The sequence below is a fragment of the Triticum aestivum genome, chromosome 1B (assembly GCF_018294505.1).
Source record: "Triticum aestivum cultivar Chinese Spring chromosome 1B, IWGSC CS RefSeq v2.1, whole genome shotgun sequence".
Taxonomy (NCBI): domain Eukaryota; kingdom Viridiplantae; phylum Streptophyta; class Magnoliopsida; order Poales; family Poaceae; genus Triticum; species Triticum aestivum.
The window spans coordinates 231,558,643-231,569,612 of record NC_057795.1 but is presented as its reverse complement, the minus strand read 5'-3'; the positions used below and the strand labels follow the sequence as shown (position 1 = coordinate 231,569,612).

The window sequence follows — 10,970 nt, the reverse complement described above, 5'->3', positions numbered from 1 at the left end:
GCGGCCGGGCGAGCCACGTGACAGGCCACGATTGGACGGGGGAGCGGGGCGGACACGTCTGATCGCCGGCCAGACATGTCCAGTGGCGCGGAAGGGATGGATCTAGGGTTTCGGGAGGAGTCATCCGTGAATTTCGGGGGGAGGGGCATATTTATAGATTCTGGGAGTTAGGAGAGTCCAAATGAGGAGCGGTTTTCGCCCACACGATCGTGATCGAATGACCGAGAGCATGGAGGGGAGTTTGCTGTGTTTTGGGCCACTTTGGAGGGGTGTTGGGCTGCAAGACAAAAGAGGCCTTTACGGTACCCCGGTTAACCGTTGGAGTATCAAACGGACTCCAAATGGCATGAAACTTGACAGGCGGTCTACCGGTGCTATACCAAGGCCGCTTGGCAAACCTCAGGCCATTCCGAGAAAGTTTAACACCCGCACACGAAAAGAGGCAAAAGGGGGACGCTGGAGGACATAGGAGTGTCGGATTGCAAAACGGACAACGGGGAAAATGCTCGGATGCATGAAACGAACACGTATGCAAAACGAAATGCACATGATGACATGATAAAATGCAACACGCAAACAAATGACATGGCAACGATGACGAATAACTGGCTGACACCTGGCGCAACGAATCCGAGGCGTTACACTAGTCCTTATGCCCGGAGCAACTTGCGATGATGAGCTAAGCTTACCTTGATCTTCCTCATCTTATCATTTCACCTCAAATAACAAGCTTGATTTCAAGTTATGTGTCGTACCCGTGGTTCCAATAATCTTTTGCTTCATCATTCCTTTGACTTGATGCCATTGCTGATCGATTACATCTTCATGGTACCTCAACAAATATGTCATGATCATCACCAACATTCTGAGCTCTTCCTGGTTATCAATCAAATTCATGATGAGAAATACCATCCTTGCCCCCTCGATGAATTGTTGTCGAGCCTGTCGGCCACAAAAATCATATTTTTCTTGCTGAAATTGTATGACTTATTTTATAAGTTGTTTTGATGGATCCTTTGTGTATCCAAAGTCCGACCTTTCCTTGATGACCATGTCAATGCTATCCCGAAGCATGTCTGTGGTACTCCATTCATCAACAAGAACATTGGGAGCGCAATACTAACTGTTTCTTGTTCAATTATCCAAACACCGTTGTATGGGTAAACCTCATAAATTCCTTGCCCCTTTGTCTAAATGGTTTCATACTTGGAGCCCTGTCATGTATATCATGCTCCGCCTTTCCTTGGGAAAGTTATACTCTAAATACTTGGGTATAAACACCTTCCTTTCCATTGGTCTGATTATCATAATGATCACCTTTTCCTTTTCATTGTTTTGTTTAACCTTTCTTGTGATTTATGAGATCTAAGCAGTAATAGTTCCCTGCTTATGTAAACACCTCAGAGTACAACTCGGTCAGTAAGATCCTGTTACTATTGTTGATGACATTTCGGTAACCACCGATGGACGAGAACCTTGCCTATGTCTGCCTCATTTTAACGGGCAGGAAAATGGTTCTCTTCGTCCCCCGCGCTTGGTACCGATGTTGTTGCCAATAGGACTGGCAGGCTATGCTCTGACATGCCTTGCCATCTTGATCATGCAAGATGTCACCACTCCTTCTACTCCTAACCCACATGGTGGGCCCATAACCCACAGTTCCACATGATCGAAACCCGACTCTCCTGTATACCCTTGTTGCTAGAGTTATTCCTCGAGCTTGAGTTCGTAAGTAATTCAGGAGCCACCTTCCTAATGATCTATACTGGTATCAGATGCAGTACTTATTCCTGTTGCTCTGAACCCCTTTCACACTATAATTCACACCTCGAACGATCGTCTATCCGTTTGAAACTTCTTATTGTACCCTAATACTTTGCTCTCAACATGTTTTCATCGTTCAACTCGAGAACTCATGTGTTCATTCGTGGGATAACCCCCGATGATTACCTCTTATAGCATTCTATCGTTGTCGAGCTGCCCCTTTCCTATTCGTAAGTACGATGGAATTCCCGAAGACAGGATGTCGACTTCATCATGATGACCTGAAAAGGAGAAATGAAGATATCAACGTAATGGATCAAATTTTCTTCGAGAAGAGCAACCAAGACCGGGAAGACTCGTTAGAATTTCATAACCAATTCTTCCCCCCTTACCCCACCTCGTAAATCTCGGGACGAGATTTCTTGTACTGGAGGAGATTTGTAACACCCCGAGAATCATGCTACAGTAATCTCCCCCTAATGGTGGCCATGTCATCGTGATTACTATGCAGCTTGCCACTTGTCCAAAAAAATCAAAGCCTTTTTCAAATTTAAAATAAGTCGAATAAATTATTTCTTCGACAGTAAAACTAAAATGTTCGCGTTATCTTATAAATTCCCTTGATCATTGTCATGGTGAAATCAACTTCATTTGACTCATGAATAAAATCCTAGGAAACTAATAAATGATCCAACATCAACTAATAAGGCCTTTTCAAAATAGACACTTATTTAATTTAACTCCAATTGCCTCCAAACTTTGTGTGCAACCTTGAAATACTACTTACTAGATGAACAATGCGCCTCGGTGCGAGGGTGCCAGTCCAATCGATATGGCCAAGCAGTGGAAGGTCAAATTGCATTATGCATTAGTAGAAAGGCAAGTTTAACACATGTACAGGACAACTTAATCAGGATGGAATAAAAAAAGTTCAATGATCAAACCCCTGATATAACTCTTTTCCGATTAACATCTGATATTACTCTATATCTCAGGATAGAAATATATCTGATATTACTCAAAGAGTAGGTGTTGGTAGATACTCACAACAGTAATCATCCTGTAAAATATCTAAAAAATGGCCCTATCTACATGCCATCAGCGCATTTGTTATAAAATGTGACATGAAATACCTAAGCAAGGTTTGGTATGATAGAAACCAAAAGCAGGCCGTAGCAGTATTAGTCTCAGATAACTTGTTTACACTATTTTTCATACTGCATAATAGTAAACTACATGGTTGACTGTTAGATATATAACTTTGTCCACACGCCTTCATCCGATTTGCTTGATATATAACTTTGTCCACACTCCTTCATTTGATTTGCTTGCATGTTTCAACGCATGGATCTGCTAAAGGACATGTCATGTTAGGCAAAATATTCAAATAGTGTGTCTCATGGACAGCGAGGAACTAATTTGGTCTGTATGAAAGAGAATCACTTTGGATAATATTAAGTGATCTGGATACAATGTAGCCTCTTTAACATAAAAGAATATAAAAATGAAATTAAATTTATTTTATCTTAGTATTCCACAAGGCACCCAGAAAACATAATAAGCCTACTATACATAGATATCCTCCAAGATTTTCTTTAGGCACAAAACTTGATTACACTATGATCTCATCTTATTATGTGCCTAATTATTTAACACTGACAAACATGATTGATCTAGTAAAGGTGCACAATTTCAGCCAAGATTAATGTTGCAAGGTAATTGTCTCGGCACCAAAGCAGTTTTTTGGCACAAAGCTCTGATACAAAAAGGGAAAGGGATAATCACAAGTGCACATCCTTCTATCTAAGGTCACATACAACAACAATTTGAACATGTACTATTAGGAAATTGAAACCTCTCTTCAGTGTATATTTACTTAGAAAGATTCTCTCTAAAATAAACCAACATCATTTATCAAGTATTTATTTAGAAAGATTTTCTCTAAAATAAGCCAACATCATTCATCAAGGCCACCCAGTTTGGCGGTAAAACCAGAGGAGAGAAAGAGGAAAAAAGGACACATATATTTATTATATTTATAATTTGTACATATATACTAAGAAGAAACAAGAGCTCCGAGTTGAGGTTCTTCTTCTCTGCACCCGCCCGCCCGCACAGCAAATAAAATCATTATTTTCACTAAGATCTCACAAGGGAACATGAAAAACTATCAGGTACCAGCAAATAAATAAAAGAGATCTCCCTGACCAAGCCCACACTCTCACTCTCTCCCATAACTTATAAGAAGCCAACCCAATAGTAGCCATACAGTTGAAACTTTAGAACAACAAGCAAACACCATGATGATGCACACAATCAGGGAGGGAACCAAGCCTACCAAATCGAAACACATCGGGGTATTCAAGGTTGCCAAATAGGAATTAGAATGATTGCTTGCGATGGATCATCCCGTTATTTTCAATTATTCATGAGTGGAACCATAATGGTAGCAATACCAAAATAGTATTCATCCTGATCATCATCCCATTTGTTAGAAATTAACCTAATCATAGCAAAGAGTGGAGGAATCTAAAACTGTAATCTAAACAGAACTACTATGCAAGTTAAACCAGTCGAAGAATCGGGTCTGGCTAAGGAGAAGAACAAATAGGTTGCTGACAGTTGCAAAGGCTGGCCAGACTGGGTGTCATGCATAGCGCAATGTCTCCTCCCAGTGAATGCAATGACCGGATGTAATCAACATGACATAAAAATCAAAAAAGGGTGATACTAAAAATTGTTGTCGCCTTTGCCATACCCACGCAATCAGTGCTAATCGTAATTGTAATCATACCACATCCTATATATTTCGAAGTTGTAATGCAAACAGAGGTTGTAGAAAACAAAACCTATATGAGTAAAAAGGAATGATACAGGATCGGGATTACAGCAAGTTGTTCATATACAAAGCAACACATCCCACAAGTCTAAATATCATTGGTAATAATTAGGGCAAGTCATTTACAAAGAAAGGGACCGAAAACCAAGTAGCACACTACAAAAGGCAGCTGGAGAGTATAGTACCAAAAGCAAGGCATACAAAAGACTACAAAAGGGAAGTGAAAAAATCAGATAGCAGCCTTGATAAGTACACAAAATGAGAATCAATGGTGTAGCTCATCATGGCAAGTGATACTGCTGGAAGCATAGTTCCAATCATTGATAAGCAATGTTTTGCCAATGGAAATAAACAAAGGAAACAACAAACATTTGTTTACCATGATGGCTAACAGAAATACTCAAATGTGTGCATCTTTCTCCGGTAGGAAAGCATCGTGACAGTCATTGTGTTATGCGAGTACATCCTCCTCCGATAAATAGCTCTAGGAATTCCAAGATAATATCAAGAATTATTCCGCCAAAAATTCTCACGACAGTATGGTAAACATGAGTGTTTGGAAATGGTATAGAGAAAACATAAATATGTGATTGATAAATGAGCAGCAAAGGAACATACAGGCACACATGCCAACATAAAGATGCAAAAATAACATTATTGGAAACAATAAAAATGAGAAGCAATCGACGGTCAGTTTTAAGATACGAGGTACAATTTTTTATTTCGAACAAAACCGGTCAATGAACACACATTTTTTTGTTGTATGGCCAGTGTAAGAATACATAGACTAAATTGGTGACTCTATGGTTACTCAACCAAGCATGTGTTGAGTCTCACCTGCTGATAAGATTGTTTTTTTTGCGAATAACTACGTGAATAAGGTAGACCTAAGATTTCACTATCCATGTATATATGATGTGTCGAGGCACCACACAGAGGCAAAGCGTTATTTTGGTTTACGAAACCACAACTGTATGGGCAACGACGACTCATAACACACTGAGAAAATGGTAAAATAAAATAAAAAGACATAAACCAAGGAACTAAGTATTTTGTTTCTTTTTCCTATCTTTAAGAAAATCGATAGAGCTCCTGCCATGCTCTCAATAAAAAATAAATAAGAGGCACAGATTCACATATTTATATATTGTTTTATTTCATTTTCCCATACATAGCATCCAGACTATGTGTACACAAGTCATATATATGTAGCTAGCAAGTAATCCGTTAGATTAGCTTGCATGAACAAGGAGTTAACTGAAACGTCTCACTTATCACAAGAGCTAGCCAGTAGTTTGCATGCTACTAACCTCACGGTTGACCAGCCTGCACCGTATGGACTCCTTCACGCTTCTGCATCCAATGGGTTCTCTCCCCGGCGCTCCTCTGTTGGCGGAACAACAGACATACAATAAGAAACTAACATACAAAGTAAATGGAGTAACAAAAATTATCTTATAAACTTTAACCTAATAGGGGAACCGATCACATTGAAAAATACAGATAGAGAAACATATTTTTTTAGATCTGTCAGACCTGAAGCTTGTATTAGCAAGTTATTGGACCTACTATCAAATAAAAGAATAATATTTACAAAAATATTACAGCTACTACCCTCATAGCACGAAAAGGAATCTGATCACAAATCACGGACTCATGTGAACCCACAAATTTGTCACCTACAAAAATACTATATGATTTACACAATTTACCTATGGAGAGAATGAAACTATATAAATCCATCAAGTAAGAAAGGTATCAACTACATAGCCTAAGAATATATATAGAGAGAGAGCTTCAAAGTGTCTTGTTCTTCGCAATGATATTAATCAATGTACAAAATGAACCCTGAAGCGGAACCAAGACATACCAAGGTTCAATAGCACAATGATGGAATTTTTTTCTCCAAAGCACTCGTGTACAGTATGATCTCGTGGTACACCTCGTGAGGGAAGCTGCTTACATTGTTGTAGAAAGGTGATCTTGAGCAGAGTTGGTCAGCTCTGCTCCTCCTCTCCTGCCAATCCTATGGAAGCTCACTGGAGATCTTAAAATCTGAACCCTGCAAACAAACAAATACATGTTTGTATCATGGAAAAATCCATATACGACTGTGTCATCTTTTAAACAACATTACACCTAAGGAGCTAGCAATATGTTTGTATCAAATCAGCTATTTCCATCACAATGGAAAGATTAAAGAGAGGAGAGGGGCATAGTAGAATGAAATATGTATTACATAAATGGAGTGTAGCTCACCTTGTTGCTACAGGTTGGCATTGCTTGGGGAGGCAGTAGCTGCAGGCTTTGAGAAGGATGTTGGATATAGGATTCTCCCGCCGCAGTAGCTTGTGGGAGACGCAATGTGCAGACCGAGATCTCCTTGCCCTCTCCCTCTCAGCTTCCTCCACCTCCTGCCTTCTCTGTTTGCCAAAGAAAAAGAATACACCTTACCAAATTCAGAAAATGACACCGAGAATAGATGCAGAGGGAAGTACAGGGAACTCAATAATTCCTAGAAGAAAAAAAAAGAAAAGTAATGTGTAATCTGACTTTAGATTAACAGCCTATGTGGGCTATTTGGCTGACTAATTATAACCATATGTCACTAAAACTACATGCCAAGACGGGAGAGGACAAATGGTTACCTTGGCGGGATCAAGCTGTGGGACCTAGAAGTAGTGGTGTCTTGGGTTCGAGCAGGCGAGGTTGGCGAGCTGCAGGCCAGAAGACGTGATGGCCGATGGCTACCGCCAAATGTGTGTAGCGACGCAAACTAAATATAGTGGATCATTGTATAGCTCATGCACCAAGGCATCAAAATTACAAGAAAAGTTTGCACAACAATCAAGCATTGCAAATACTTGGTATTTTACATTAGGGGTGCAGTCCAAACAATGGTTCATACCAACGCATCTATACAACAGAAGAAACCACAGGCAAGCCAAATTAGGTATGAAAATAGTAGATAGCAAACCAACATGAGAATAGTAGCCGACTATATTGGCATACCTTTAATTCTCAAAGAGTTGATTGGTTCATAACAATGGTTCCAGGAGAAAGCTGCAAATAGAAAAAATAAAAGATATTCTTTCAAACGCCCAATGGTTTGAGCAGGATATGGTAGTATAATTGTAGCAGCAGCATCTAATAAATGTAATGCATGTTCTGAACTTCTCTCTAGCCTACACATGTAGTCTAATTGTAGTAGCAGAGTCTAATAAATCTTATTAGCATATGATGCTCTTCAGTTCAGGATATAATGAGCTATATGTACTGCTCTGATTCACAACCAATAGCAATATCATGGTCCAGTATGCTTGTCATTAAACGATAAATGGGAAAAAAGAAAGGGGATTCATGTACTTCTACAGCTCATTCCCTCCCTTCTCCCGCTTGTTCTCCCTTTCCTCCTGCTCATGGAGAATCAGACGCCGCCCCACCCCTAGCAGCCAGCAACGCCACCCCATCCCGGAGCAGCCGACAGCGCTGTCCCCTCCCCAAGAAGCCCCCGTCGGCCCCTTACCAAGCTGTCGCCGACGCCGCCCCAGCAGACACACCTCCACTCCTCCTGTGATGAATTTTGTCTTAAATGTTATTTTCCATGGAAGTGAACATATAATTCCTCGGATAGAGAGATATGATGAGATTCTCGAAGAACACAGTGATAGAAGCACCAAACTCACCACTAAATATGCCAGTTCAGCATGCACAAAAAAAAGAACGATAACCTCGGAAGGACAAAAAAACAGGCCAATAAACTTGGGATAGAAAAAACAGGTCAACTAACTTGGAAGGAGACCTATCATGATGCAGGCATAAATGTCTCTCCGTAGTGAAGTCTTGTTGCTATTTTATATGATAACAACACATAACCTATCAGATTTCCTTATCGGTAAATGTCTGTTTTTATAGTTAATTTTGAACTCAGCTCGGTCAAAACAGATATTGCATTTGTTACTCCTTTTGTAACAACTTAATTGGTGGCAGAAATTACAAGTAATCATGTCAGAGCCTCTACACCATCTTTGTCACCCAAGAAAATGCATATATCCAAAAGTACATAAAAGTAACCATATGTAGAATACATGTTTACCTTCTCCAAAGTCTGACCTTAACTTTTACTGATTGTCACTTTCCTGTAGTGTGAAGGGCCATTTGGAAACAGACGAATTGAGCATTATCCATGGTAATTGGCACACATACACACGTTGTTCTTCGTTATTTCTTGTCGCAATCTCTGTATATATGGAGTTATAAAGCATAAATTGCCAGCTCTATTTGTCATAATCCATAGCATAGATCAATATGAAGAAAAAATGGAAGAAAAGATGCAGTAACCTGAATAGCTCAGTGAGCATTTGACAACTGAAGAATATAAGATATGCCAGGGATCTCCATCTTGTCAACTCCATGGAGAAAAGCATGCGTCATCAGCACGCACAAAAAAACATAGAAGACAAAATGCCTTCCTGAACCATGTTTTATCAATAGACAAACTTCTGGTGGTAACCAAATGGCAGCAATTTTTCATAATTCAAATAGTTGCTATGCCTAAATGAACAAAGTTCAACACTATTACAAGCTTGTCGAGAAGAGTGCAAGGCAAATCGGTGCAAAACTATATGTAAAAAGAAGGTGGCAACAAAACAAATTAACCCCAAATGCTTACTTAGCAAGGAAATAAGTTACAAAGCTAACAAAACATGCATCCTTCAAAGTTCACTTACATTTAGTCTGGTGCATGATCCACAAAATGCAGTGGTGACAGATAGAATTGGGGAAAGCTTCAGAACAAACCAAAGAAAACAAAAGGAAATGCCCGCTCAATGGCTCAGATTTATGGAAGATGGCTATAAACACTGGAGCATAAATAACCCTAAGCAACACCTTTAGATATAAAAGTAAAAAAGGGTCTAGGGTTCATTGCATAGTGGGCTCAGATTCACCTTTCCTCGATCATATAACCTACCCCCATCATCTCTTATCACCAGATCAATCTATTTATACAGTGGAGCTGCCCTGGTTATCACTCGACAAGAATGACCATCCAAGGACAACAACAAGTATCACATGATCAAAAAGGATTCTTGAGACAAGAGGGAGGATCCAACCTGATATGCACAGGTGCCACGATTGCTCAAAGGCACACTTATTTCAGCCACGATTAATCATCATCGCCCTAGCATGAACGCCACTGATCAATCTAGCAAATCCAGGAGCATAGCTATAGGACCAGGGCATCCACATGTAAACCAAAGCATCACATGATCTCCCTATGATAGCAACTAAACATGAACAGCAGCCTGGAAACCCTAAAATGGCATGGATCCACAACTATAGAGCTCAAGTAGGAACCGATGCATGAGTAGGACATAGAGCATCAACCAGACGAGCGCCACATCAATATAGCCATGGCCATGTCCCATATAGTAGCCGAAATAGAGGAGCAAGAGGAAGATGGACCTCACCGAGAGAGGTTGAAGCCGAGGCAGTACTCAGTGCACGCCGGGGTTGTGCCTGAACGCCATCCAACCGGCGAGGAACCGCGTCGGAGTTGCGCCTTGCACCATCCCGCCGACGAGCACGAATGCATCAAACAACCTGTGTAAAAAAGGCATCGTTGTTTATCAGAAACAATTATTTAGGAATTACTATTTAGCACAAAATATACACACATCCAGCAGCACCATGAATTCAGTTGTAGAAAGATACCACAGGCAAGACACAACCATCCAAGAAATGAAATATGCAGCACCACCACTGATTTATCCAACAAAAGCATAGGATAACACAAGCAGCAGCACGACAAGAATTAGTGTTATCTCTCTAGGGGTGCACGTGCTATAGCTGCTACTCTGCCTCTATTTTCAGCGAACGGAGCTTTGATCTTTTATGTCCATGCCTAACACAAATGAACATGGAGAAATTGCACTTGTTGGATGAACCAAGGATTTTCTTGCGGTGGCCTATCAGGATCTTCTAGTTTTCTTAATGTCACAAATGCCACGAAAAGCATTTCCAGTCTAACAGAGTTATTTTAACGTGGCACTACTTCATGGCCATTTTTTACTTAGTTCACCTTACAGGTTATTAAGATGACACCCCAAGTGCACAATTATTAAAATGGAAGAATTATAGCATCAAGTGGCAACTTTGGGCACAAAAGTATACTGTCGAAGTGATAATACTTGCAGTGTAGGGAGTAGCAGAAACACACCTTGCTTCTCCGGGACGCCATGGACACAGGAGCAGCAGCCTAAAAAGTTTGGGGACACCATGATCTTGTCTAGCTCCGCGACGATGGCAACCTGCAAGCCAAGACGATGGGAGGAGGAGTGGTCAGAGAGAGAGAGAGAGAGAGAGA

The 10,970-nt window shown here is 40.4% G+C and overlaps 2 long non-coding RNA genes across 2 annotated transcripts in view; one reads left to right on the top strand and one right to left on the bottom strand.

Moving 5' to 3' along the window:
- LOC123117279 (uncharacterized) overlaps positions 1 to 10,970 on the top strand; it is a 34,348-nt gene that overhangs the window by 19,005 nt on the left and 4,373 nt on the right. Inside the window, exon 2 of the long non-coding RNA XR_006457337.1 lies at positions 8,749 to 8,792. This is a non-coding gene — a long non-coding RNA (uncharacterized lncRNA). The remainder of the gene's footprint in view (positions 1 to 8,748; positions 8,793 to 10,970) is intronic.
- LOC123117287 (uncharacterized) lies at positions 6,480 to 8,111 on the bottom strand. The gene is made up of 4 exons (XR_006457339.1): positions 7,970 to 8,111; positions 7,252 to 7,666; positions 6,863 to 7,026; positions 6,480 to 6,665 (listed from the first exon to the last, which is right to left on the bottom strand). It is a non-coding gene; the product is annotated as an uncharacterized lncRNA (long non-coding RNA).